General features: G+C 50.0%; 1 long non-coding RNA gene across 2 annotated transcripts; it reads left to right on the forward strand.

Moving 5' to 3' along the window:
• Positions 1 to 266: 266 nt before the first annotated feature.
• LOC110350991 (uncharacterized) lies at positions 267 to 11,118 on the forward strand. 2 transcript variants are annotated; one of them, XR_015452054.1, is made up of 3 exons: positions 267 to 1,743; positions 2,957 to 4,791; positions 7,801 to 11,118. It is a non-coding gene; the product is annotated as an uncharacterized LOC110350991 (long non-coding RNA). The 2 variants fall into 2 exon arrangements; XR_015452055.1 differs by having other exon boundaries at positions 2,957 to 3,069; positions 4,557 to 11,118.
• Positions 11,119 to 12,418: the final 1,300 nt, after the last annotated feature.

Here is a 12,418-nt window from a genome sequence, read left to right on the forward strand (position 1 = left end):
CCTGTGCCTTTGTCCTTCCCTTGACACATTTTCTTCCTTGGTCTCAGCCTCCTAACTCCACCTGTATCTCACAAGTTCATTATGAATGTGTTTTCCTCCAGGAAGCTTCACCCAAGCCAGAATGACTCCTGCTCTCCTGTGAGTTGTCACCAGAAAGATTTTTGTTTCTCTCAGCCTTGATCTACAGATATTTCTGCATCCTTACTAGAAGGTGAGCTTCTGCAGAGCTGGAGACCTGCTTGCTCACATTAATGCCTGCACTGCATGTCAGAAGAGCTGACTTGCAGAGTGAAGCTAGGGCATGGTAGAAAAGAACCAGTTAGGAATAAGATGTGAATTTGAGCAGCTCACGGCATGACCTGCCAGGCCTGCTGGAATTCAGGAAGTTGGGTGACCATTTATACCATGCAGAGCAAGGGAGCTCCATTTGAACACACAAGGCAGTGGAGACCCTTCTGGGCTTGTATTTAGGGTGCTGTGAGGGGTGACAGAGTGGTACTAGTAAGGATTATTGTCCTCTCCCTTATTTTTTTTTTAATCAGAGTAGCTAAGAACATTAAAGCTTGGGGGTGGGTATTTAAAAGGAAACACTGGGCCAGGGATTTAGCTCAGCGGTGCCACTCCCTGCCTCACAAGCCCGAAGTCCTGAGTTCAATCCCCAGTACCAAAAACATTAAAAAATAAAAGGAAACATTAAATTATTCCAACAAACTTCATTTTTCAGATAAAGAACTCCAGGCTTAGAGAAGTGAGGTCATGCAAGGTCACATACCAAGGCCACACAGCCAGAGTGCAGGGTGGGACTTAGCCTGTCCCCATTTCTACTCTACTGTTTTTCAGCCCTATCACAGTAGCTGTCCAGGGTAAAGATGCCACCTGTCACCTATGTGACGTCTAGTCTCGAGAAATAGGTCTTAAAGGCTTCACACAGATATGCCAGCTTTATGTTTGCCATCCTAAAACTATGCTTAACAACCAAAGGAAAAAGACACGCTGTCAGTTTTCAACATCCAAATTCTATGTGGCTTTCCTTTGGTTATTTAGATTTTCCCTTTCTCTGTTCATTATCACTTTTGCTGAGGATCTAGCAAAATGGCTTGTCTGATTTTCTGTTAGGACTAAGAAGTATCTCTAAGATCTCCCATTCTCCCTCTGGTTCATAATAGGCTAGACTTGATTGGAATAGATAAGACCGTGGGGTGTTGAAAGATCCTTTGTTTGTGGACTACAAGCAGGTCGTTCAGTTTATCCCATTCATTATTTGCCTGCACTTTTGAGTTGCAAGGTTAAGGCCTGGGGCGAAATGTTGATGGAAAGGAACATTAAGCACCCAGTTATGCAGTATTTGTGTTGTTCCCATCCACTTTCACCTCCCTTCCCCGTGAAGGTTATGCCTACAGCTCAATTCTCTAGTGACTCACTCCAGGAAAAGGACATGTGACAAGAACCTGGCTCTCATGGGACTGCTTGCCAGGGGTGCCAGGACAGAGATGGCATTGTTCAGAGAAGATTCAGGAAGCCAAACATCCGGAGACAAGGGTGCGTGGTCCACTCACCCCACAGGCTGGAAGAGAACATATTTTTTTTCCCCACAGATCAATCTGTATATTTACTTCCAAAGGGCACTCGGAGGACTTCTGGAATATTTATTCTCTTCGGTCTCGATGGTGGCATTACTGATGGGCCAGGAAGGCGACAGGGGACTGCTCTTCTGGGGATGCTTTATCTGTGGTAGTCCTTGAGGTAAACACTGTCCCCATGCTCATTTTACAGAGGAGGCAATGTGAGCACCCAGAAATGAAGCTCACCCAGGCCGTAATGCTACTAAGCAGCAGACCCAAGATTCAAACTGGGTCTAGGTTGACAGTGAAGTGTATTCCAATGACAGAGCGGTCCCTTTCTCTTCCAATGTCCAGGCTTCCTCTGAGACCAGCGCTATGTGGTGGTAGCAGTTACTGAAAGTGTGCTCCTTCAAACATTTTCTCACCCAAGCTCATCTTTGTTCTGGTATCTTTCTCTCCATCTATCTATTCTTCAATACCCACACAAATTCTGCATGAAGACTTTCTGATCAGCCAGTCTTGAGGGATCTCTCTCTCTCTCTCTCTCTCTCTCTCTCTCTCTGCCTCCCCTGTAATCCTTTCTGCTTCCACCCCTGATTTGGACCTTTTAATTTTTTTTATTTTTTGAGACAGGATCTTACTATGTTGCACAGATGCACAGATTGGCTTTGAACTTGCAATCCGCCCATCTCAGCCTCCTGAGTAGCTGGGATTACAGTGGTGTGCCACCATGCCCACCTGTGACTTAGTCCTTAAATAGAATATAATTTATCTTATATAAACCACCCTACTCCACACACCTTGAGGGCATGGACAATGCCTTTGTTGAGCTTGACAATTTGTTGCTGGTAAACGCCTGTCGAATGACTGGCAGCTTAACTCTTTGGAAAGTCCCTGGGAATCTCTGGGATTCTGTGAAGTAGCAAAGCCCAGAAGACAGCGACAGATAGCTGTGTCCTTCGCCAAGATTCCCCAGTGGCCTCAGTGCCTGATCCTCTGCCCAGACCTTTCCAGGTGAGGACACAGACGTTGCTCCCACAGCTTCAGGGCGGATGGAGGGGCTTTCTGGCTGTGCAGGGGGCCTCACCTGCCCCCTTGACCTTAGGCTGTCACCTCAGTCACCGACACCACCCCAGATCTTCTCTGGCGGCAATCTGCCTGCATAATCTCCAGCTCTTTTCCTGTTCTCTTGGGATTCTGCTTGTTTTCTTTGTTCTGAATAGGTTACCCCTTGCTGTCTGTGTGCTCTGTTTATCTGGGGCTAAATCTCAGAAAAGAATGGTGATATCAGAGAGGCAGCCTGGCCACAGCTTGTCTGCTGCCCCAAGGTGCCTAGAGCACCTGGGGCCTGCTCAGCACTGTCCCCCATGCTGCTTACTTCCCCTGTCTCCCAGGATGCCCTCTGCTTCTCCTTCCGGTTGGACCTGGGGCATGGAGAGAGCTCTTAGCTGCATCCTGAGACACCTTGCCCTGAACCACACTTGGACGCCAGCCTGGGCCCTTGGGTGTGAGTACGTGCCTTCTTGGCCCTCCTGTCACCGGGATGTGGGTTCCAAAGGCACCACCACTTGTTACCCTTATTCCTGAGGCTCAGCCCTAGATGGTCACATAGCAATTATCAGTCAATATTGACTGGAGATGCAGATGAATGGTGAGTGAGATACGGCCTTGGTTCTGCTCTATGAAAACACTCAATATGTCAAATTAACCTGGTGCTGTATCTACAGCCACATCACTTGAAGCATTGAAGCAGGCCTCTGGCCTGGATAGAACACAATGCAAGCAGGGACGAGCCTAGTCACCTCCTGTACAAGATAAAGACCAAGACAAGTGAGGGACCTGTTTAAGGTCATCCAGACCAGGACACACACACACACACACACACACACACACACACACACAGCCTCGGGCTATAGCAGAGCCTCTGGCTCCCTGCTGCTGGCACCACCTCAGTCCTGCCTTTAGAGTCAGCATGTGTTTTGCTCCTAATATACCTTGGAATTCAGGCTGGCCTTTCTCCCGATGAGTTCTAATTAGTGAGGTTGTACTAGAGCTACAAAACTGCAGCTAGCAGAGAAGTAGTCCTTGAATTAACAAAGCTGGGACCTGTCAGTGCCTGCTGCCTTCACAACAGCAGCGTTGCCAGTACTGGCAGTGGGATGTGTGTTGAATTTGGGGGGTGCATTTAAGTCCTCTCTGCTCTGCATTATTTTTGTGTGTGTGCCAGGGATTGAACTCAGGACCTCGGGCTTGCGAGATAGGCACAGTGCTGCTGAGCTAAATCCCCGGCCCTCCCGCTCTGCCTTCTACCTCCGAGGCCCTGCCACTGACTGTGGTCTGCAGAAGCCCAGGGGCCATTCCTGTTGAGCCTATCAGGTTGTTATTGTTGTTTTTAGCAAACAGCTGATGCCTCATGGAAAATTTAGCACTTGCTTATTCCTGTTCCATTTATCTTCTAGCATGTACATTTTTTTTCTTCTATATTAGCAGGGGCACTTCCTGGAAAACTAGATCTCTGTCACTTAGTGGCTTCACGTGTCCCTTCTGTTCCCAGAGTCAGAATCATATGACAGAACAATTGGTTGCTATGGAAATGACTGGACCACCCCAGGCATCAGCCTGTGCCTGAGAGAAAGGAGAAGCTGTGTTCATGGGGCGGGGCGTGGCAGGGCTGCAGGGATCCTGAGCCTCAGACCAGCCACGGACTTCACTCAGCCTGTTTGGTCCTCAGTCTGCCCCTCTTCCTACTCACAGCTATGTGTGTGTGAGACTTCACTTACCAACAGCCCTGCTAACACCTAACCCATACAGAAAGCCCCCCCTGGCTTCTCTGCATCCAAGTCCAAGTTAAAGATCACTTCTTCAATTTCAATGGTTAATCATGCCTGGTCAACCCCTTTGCCAACCAAAAACCCTCCTATTCCTAGTGAGTCTGTGCTTAATTCAATTGCTCACTTGCTTTGCTCCTCCTTGTTCTTTTTTCCTGTGTTACAGGCAGTACCCAGCCCTAGGAGCACATCTGGGCTGGCTGGCTGTGTCTTCCCACAGAGCCCAAGCCAAGCTTGCCTGAGCACAGGTGCCCGATACATGCAGCTGGCTGACACTGAAAGCAATGGGTGGATCACCCCTTGGTCTGTGCAGTGAGATCCACTCAGTCCTCCTTCAAGAGAAACAATAAGCCTGGAGCAACAGTCAAATTGGACAGCTCTGGGTCTAATTTTGGACATTGGTAAGCCAAAAGGAAAGAAACAAAACACTAGAGCTTCAGTTGCCTAAAATGCCCTGATATAATAAGGGAAGGGCTAGAAAACAGTACTTTGTTATTTTAAAGTGTTTGTTTATTAACTCATATTGATGTTTCAAGTTCATCTTTAGTCTCAGTTGCCTGTCACCCAGAAATATGTTCACTACCAGGACCAGAGAGACCCCTGGGGTTCATGGCCATCACGGCCCCTTCTGCATTCCCACAGGAAGCTCAGGAAGCTCTGTGCATGACCACCCTACCAGCAGGAATGCTCACAGCTGGGAGAAACTAACCTCTTCCAGAGTGAGTTTTCGGATGAGGCCAAGCTTCCAAACACGGGATGTGCCATCCATTTGTCAAATGGAGCGAAATTGGTTAGGCATCCTAACCCTCTTTTTCTGGAATCTGTTGCCCACCTAGTCCTCTGAGGTGGGAGTCAATTGACAGAGGTGCCACTCGGGTTAGGAAGGGCTGGAAGTCAGTGTGCCTTGGGGCTGGGTGCAGCCCTGAGTGAGATGCCACCCAGAGCTGGTGTGCAAGTCAGAGCTGTCCAGAGAGGACCCCACGACCCAGTGGCATGTCTGTGCCATGAAGATGGCACTGCTCCTGGCCAGGGTGATAAGCCTGGGGTAGCACTCATGCCATGGGACAGGCTGTGGGGAAGGCTGTGGGCTCATGTGTGCGCATGCCGGGAGGGGAGACACCTGGTGATGGAGGCAGATTTTTTTCCCCACCCTCAGGGTGCTCCAGTGAGGGGTCCTTCTGAAGCCCGAGGTGACACTGAGCTGGGTGTCCTCACCAGGAGAAGCACCAAGCACGTGCCACTCTGGCCAGTGGTGGACGAGGTGGGCTGCAGCCCCCAGGCGGGATGCCTTGCAGGAGCTGGCTTTGACCCTCGTGGCCAGAAGAGAATGCCTCCAGTGCGGCCAGTCAGAAAGGAGCGGCCACTGCCCTCCTCTCCGCTGTGCTGCCCAGTGCCCTGCTGGGAAGCCATCCTGGTTCTCTTGTTCTGCCCAACAGAAGCCAGTGAAGCTGGAGGAGCCTGCTTTGCACTTCCCCCTCTGACTCGCACTCAGGCCTCAGGCCCTGGCTCCATGGAGGAGGGTTTGGATAGCGAAGTCTAAGGTTCTCTCTAGCTTTCTAGCCTAGCTGTAAAAGAGAAATGTGCTAGGGGGTGTCCCATGGAACAGAAGACCCTCGCTGCTTATATAATTTCATGCATATGTATATACTTGATATATATTTTAGCAGTTACCAAGGCGCCAAAGGCCTTCTCTCCCAAACTGTCACTCTCCATGAAAAAGGCTGGAATTCAAATTCAGGCTTCGGGCGGCCACGAAATGGTACTTGAGAGTTGGCTGTTTTGGAGACTGAAACACAGGCTGGTGTCAGAGCTGACGGCCCCCACAGACACAACGAGAACTCAAAACAGGCGAGCAGCGTTCCCTCGGCACCTGGCCAGATGCTTCTCCTTGTCCAAACACTATTGCATGAGCTCTTCCCGGGAGAGAGGGAATAAAGCACAACTAGCCAAGCACACAACCAGCCTGAGGCTGAGGAGCTCTGATGGCCCACTGCTATCTTCCACTGATAGCCGTGGTCCCCATTATAGCAGAAGCACTGTGAGAACCCAAAGCACAGCGCTGGCTACAGAATGTGTCCCTCAGGCTCCGTCTGGGCCACATCCCAGCTCTGAACACCACATCCAGGGGCCTCCTTCTCAGCATTTGGAGGAGGAGAGGCAGCTTTCTGGGGACAGAGGGGCCTGCAGCAAGAAGGAAAGTTCTGGGCTGGCTGCAGCTTCTAAATCAGGTCTGGCTGGAGGTGGAGGTAACTGTATTAGGGGAAAGATTGAAAGGTTAATATGAAACCAGCTGACACTGAAAGAGAACAATTAGGGAGGTTAAGGGGCTTACTATTAGATTAATGGCTGCTGGTGGATAAAGTTCACAGCTTCCAGGAAAAAGTCTGACTCTGAGAAATCTTTTTAGTCGATGGCTCTGAGTCTGGTTTTGTTGATACTATTTGGTTCTTGGTAACTGAGAAAAAAATTATCATTCATTGACATAAAATGCACTTCCTCTTCTCCATTGCTTCTGTTCTCATTCTATGGGAAAATGTCCGATTTTCCTCAGGTGCTGGAATGAGTTTTAAGGCCCACCTGCCAGGAGGCCTCCCCCATACATCTCTCTACCCTGCAGAGTTCTCCTTCAGTGAGCATTTTTGTCAACGTTGCTTGTATTTTGGGATAGTTCAGACCCTCACACGGTTTCACAGGCCCATGGTTCAGTGAGATTTTCGGAGACAACAGGAGCTCACCCACACATGGTGAGTCCACGTGGGTGGGCTTAGGTGGCTGAGGAGACTGGAGAAGACTGGGAGTTCCTCCCACAGTTCCCAAACCCAGCGACTCATCCACTTCTCCCTGGAGGGTTTTTACATACAAATTCCTGGGCCTGCCCAGGCCCACCTGAGAAGGGAAGTCTGGGAGTCTATAGCTTCCAAAGCTCCTCAGATAATGGGAATAGGTTGGGAACCACAGGGTCAGAAGGCACCGGGGAGAAATGCAAGAGAAGGGAAAGCCAGGGGCCCCTCAGACTTGGCCCTGTGGCTGTGTGTGACTTCCTTGTTGCCATCCCAGCCAGTGACCCTCTTGGGGCAGAATTTTTTTTTTATGTTTATTGACTCACTTTGTTTTCCATTAAGTTAATTGATACATTTTAGGTATACAGTACAGTTACATTCATCACTGGGATCTTGTACCTTTACATGATGCATCTTGGTTCTTATTTTTCCCCATTCCCCTGCCCTCCCTTCGCCCCCTCCACCCTTCCCTGTTTACAAAGCCTTTGTTTCCATTTTTTCCTTTTCTCACATTTTTTCTTTTCCCTTCTTTCCTTTCCCCTACCCTTCCCACTTCCCCTACTCCTTCAGACCTTTTCTTCGGATTTCACATTATCAATTATACATTTTGATCCTTATTTACACTTTTAGTTTTTCCAGCTTAACAAGCAGGACCAGAAGATCCAGAAGCCTGGAACTGGAAGAGGCCTTAGTCCATCAGTTTCTGAACTGTTTCTTGACACCTTAGGATTCCCCAGCGGAACCTCAGGGACCAGTGAGAGGCACGACTGGAGGCCTGATGGACAAGGAGGTGGTCCCTGCCGCCACCCTTCAACTGGGGCAGCTCCGCTTGCTGTTACGACTGCCGTAGCCTCTTCTTTGGTTTCCCAGCTTCTGCCCTGGTCAACCCCCACCCCAAGCCCCCATTTTCCATCCAGTGTCTACAATGATTATTTAAAAACAATAGGGCCAGTCATGTCACTCTTCTGCTCAGGACCCTATGTGGGGTTCCCATTGCATTCGGTGACGTCTGCAGGCCCCACTGCTTCAGCCTGCAGCCTCATCTTCAGCATGCTGGCCTCCTCCACATCTCAGCCATACCCGACAGGCTCTTGGCTAACAGCTGGGCACTTCCTGTCCCTCTGCCCAAAGCACTCTTCACGGATACCTCCGTCATTCTGACCATCCTATCAAACGGCTGCCTGTTCCATCAGCCCCGGGCCCCTCACTCTCCTCCGTGACTGTCTTCCCTAGCAGAGTACGAGCTCCCCCAGGTGAGGACTTTGCTTTATTTGGGGCTGGAACCCCAGCACCAAGAACAGTGCCTGGCAGGTAGTAGACATTCAGTGAATAATTATCTTCGGAATTACTCAGATTGGTTTTGAGTCTAAAAATTAGTCTGTACCTTTTCTTCTTTCCACATTTCTGTCTTTTAAAAAACTTCCTGTAGTAAATACGTATTATTTTCAGAGTCACAGCGAGCAGTAAATGACAGTCTTTCCTCCAGGGCTGTTCTTTGGGAAGTCATTGTTTGAGAGAATGATTTAAGATAAAGGGAGGCCCTGCCCAAAGCCCTCTTGGGTCGAGCTGGCACTGGGTCTGTTCTGACTCCTTGTGCTATAATAATACTGGGAAGCCCCCCCGGCTGCTCCTGGTGGTTGGGGGAAGCAGCGGGACTAAGCAGCCCTGCTTACCGGCCAGGCCCACACGCACCCGGCCCAGCCGGGGCTCACAGACACTCCCAAGCCTAAGCTCCCAGGCACCCCCACCTGGGCTCTGCTGCCCGGGCCATTATCTAACTGGCACAACCGGCTCTCCTCAGTCAGGGTGCCTCTTCCTGCTCTTTGGGGATTGCTGCTCTGGGGCCAGGGACCTGATGACTCTGCTGTTTGTGTGACTGGATCCAAAACAAAGAAGTATCTTGGCTCTGGGAGCAGGCTCTGGATATTGGAGTTCAGAGAAGCCCAAAGTGCTGGGCGGAAGCACAGTCCCACGTCCTGGAACAGTGTGGCACAGGAAAGCCCTCTCGCTGGACTATCGGCGCATTTTCCGAGGCAGACTGATATCTTTCTGAAACTCAGAAAAGAGAGAGACAACTAAAAGAGAGCGAGGAGGCCAAATTTCCCCTCCCTCCTCCAGCCCCAGGGCTCTGCCAGGAGAATTATAAGGAGCCCGAGACCCTGCTGGATGGGTCCTGGGGTCCTCTGGCTCCTACATGCCTTATTTTGACCCACAAGTCAGGTTCCAAGAATTCAGGAACAGAGCTGTATTCGGAGCCAAGGCTTTCCCAAGATGCGCCACCCTGGTGTGCTGCCGGCTCCTATAAAGAGCCAGACGGTAAACACTGTGGGCTTGTGAGCCACATACAGCCTGGTCTCTGTCACCTATTCTTTGGTGCTTTTTTTTTAACCGTTTAGAAACATGAAAACGATTCTTAGCTCTGAGGCCTTCCGAAGCAGGCTGTTAGAGGCAGCAAAGCACAGCCCCTTAGCCCAAATCCAGCCCATGGCCGCTTTTTGTAAAATAAACCTTAATTGAAACATAGACACATTAATCTGCTTATGTATGAGCAGTTGAGACTGAGACTATAAGGCCAATAAAGCCAAAAGTATTCACCAGCTGGCTCTTTATAGAAAACAAATTTGTCAAGCCCTGCTGCAAAGTATAATGCAAACAACTCACAGGTATTCCAATGATCAGTGTTTCACAGGCATTCATTTCCATTTCAGATTGGAAACCTTCTCTGAGGTTAGTAGTAGCCCTTTTACATATGAGGAGACATCCAGAAAAGTGAAGGTGCGGTGGCGTACACCTGTGGTCCCAGCACCCTGGGAGGGCTGAGGCAGGAGGAATCTGAGTTCAAGTCCAGCCCAGGCCCCTTAGCAACTGAGTGCGACCCTGTCTCTAAATAGAAAATCTAAAAAGAGCCAGGATGTCGCCTAGCAAAAAGACCCTAGGTTCAATCCCTAGTACCAGAAAAAAGGGGGAAAAGAGAAAGGTTTGCCCAAGGCTGCACAGCTAGTGAGTGGCAGAATCAGAGCCCAGGCCCCGACCTCCAACCTCTGTGACCAGATGACCCTGCTCCTGAAACAGGGCTGCCCTGACGTCCAGAATGTATTTCCTGTTGGACTCCATGAGGAGAGGCGGCAGCAGCTGCCTGGATGGCAGGTCTGAGAGAAGCACAGAAAGCAACTGGCCTAATATTGGACAGAAACTCAAGCTTCTCCTGAAATCCTGCTGCACGGGGAACATCACCCAGGGCTTTTGGTGCACAGGAGAGAAGGCTGGCTGGCTCATGTAACAGCTAGTCACGTCTCTGCGAAGAGCCACCAAGCTGCAGCAGTCTTCCCAAAGAGGCCTGCACTCGCCTCGCTGTAGCAGAGTCCCAGGGCTGCCATTTCCGCTAGAACCCAGGAGGTGGTGCCATGATTTGTATGAGAGAGACCCCCAATGGACATTGCTGGTATTGCCATTCCTAAGAGCAGCTCTGTGAACAAACAGCCTCAGGCTCCCAGGGGAACCCAGAGCCTGGGGTGTTCAAAGCTGTCACTGTCTTTGCATAGCTGCCCCAGTACAGAAAGCTACGCGAGTGTCCTCCGCTTCAAAACTCGCCCTGAGTGACGCTGCTGCGTGCATGTTGCTGCCGTGTCACAGGTCCCACTTGGATGGCTCCTTTGGACTCCGCTTTTTGGACTTTCTGGCACTTTCAGAGTCCTGCTGCGGGGCAGATCTGACCTCCCATAACAGCTTGGCCTCTGTGGATCTTTATTTTCATTGCCTTCGGTTCAGCTTCACCCTGGGCAGTTGTGTTCCACAGTGTAGTCACTTTGAGTTGTTATTACCTGTGGGATTTTAGTTTTTGAATTAGACACCAATATTATAAATTAGGACCCTCAGTTCAATCCCCGGTACCAAAAAATTAAAATTAAAAAAAATAAATTAGGACCCTCAACATGTCTGAAAAATCAAACAGTGTATTTGTTTTGAGTTCTTGTGCTAAGTTCTCAGCAGCCAATGGCCTGAACTGCTGCTCTCCTTGGACAGGCAGGGGTTCTCCTGTTTGCCACAGTCCCCACCACTCCCTAGTTTCTCTCTGCCTGGCCTGGTGTCTGGTTATGCTGACTTCCACTTCCTAGAGAAGATTGTAGTTATCTCACACATGCAAAATAATTGCCATAATGATGGCTGCTGCCACAGGTAGTAGCACTGTGCTAAGTCCAGTATGTTCCTGTTCTTATTTAATCCACTGAGATAGGTATAAGTATTCTCATTTTACAAGTATGTAAACTCAGGGTCAGGAGCAATAAGCAGCTTGCCAGTGATCAGACAGCATCTGCTCCTCACTGCTGTGGCCAGGCAGGTGGGCCTGGATTTAACACCCAAGAGTGGGGAAACTCAAATTGTATCAACAGAAGATGCCCTTATGAGCCACAAGGGTGGAGCTGAATTCCAGTCATGAACATCTGCCCTTTACCTTCTCAGAGAATGGACTCTGGCTTAGAGGATGTGATGAGCTCAGTAAGGGCCCCGAACAACTGCTGATCTCAGTCATGAAGGACGAAAAGTGTCTGCTGAGAAAGATGCTAGAAGGTCGGTTCTGTCTTCCTTAGGATGCCTGCCCAGGGCACCCCCTGATTCCAGCTGCCCAGCCCTCTGAAGTTACCAGAGGGAGCCCCGGGACGCTTTTGACAGTGTCTAGGCCTGAACTCCACGACATTACTCCGCCTTCTGGATTCTCCTCATCCCTTGTCTGCCAAAATGCCCTCTGCTGTGTCTCCTGTGTCTACCCCTCGGCTGAATGACTCATCATTTCATGGGACAAGTGATCTGGGAGGTAAGGTGTTAATGGACACCTTCTTTTTTATTTTTGGAAGGGGAGCTGGGGCCTGCAGACAGATTATTGCCATGTCTGGGGGAAGTGTGTGGAGGCCAGGAGACGGGAAGAGGAAAGATGACATAGGCTCAGACAGGGTGAGAATTTGGGTATGACACACACCAGCACTGGGCAAAGCTCCCATCTTCAGTTGTTCCCACCACAAAGCTCTCCACTCAAGGTCTTTCTTTTTTTTTTTTTTTTTTTTTGGTACGGGGGATCGAACTCAGGTCCTTCCACTTGCAAGGCAGGCGCCAGAACCACTGAGCTAAATCCCCAGCCCTCAAGGCCTTCCCTTTCGGGTGGAGCTTACAGTGGGCAACACAGGGCAGAGGGGAGGGAAGCAGTGCTTGGCAAGGCCCACTGAGGCATAGGTGGAATGGGTTTACTCTTAAA

Source organism: Heterocephalus glaber, unplaced genomic scaffold (assembly GCF_053883595.1).
Source record: "Heterocephalus glaber isolate CG9 unplaced genomic scaffold, H.glaber_assembly_v1.0 deba00001442, whole genome shotgun sequence".
Classification (NCBI taxonomy): Eukaryota; Metazoa; Chordata; class Mammalia; order Rodentia; family Bathyergidae; genus Heterocephalus; species Heterocephalus glaber.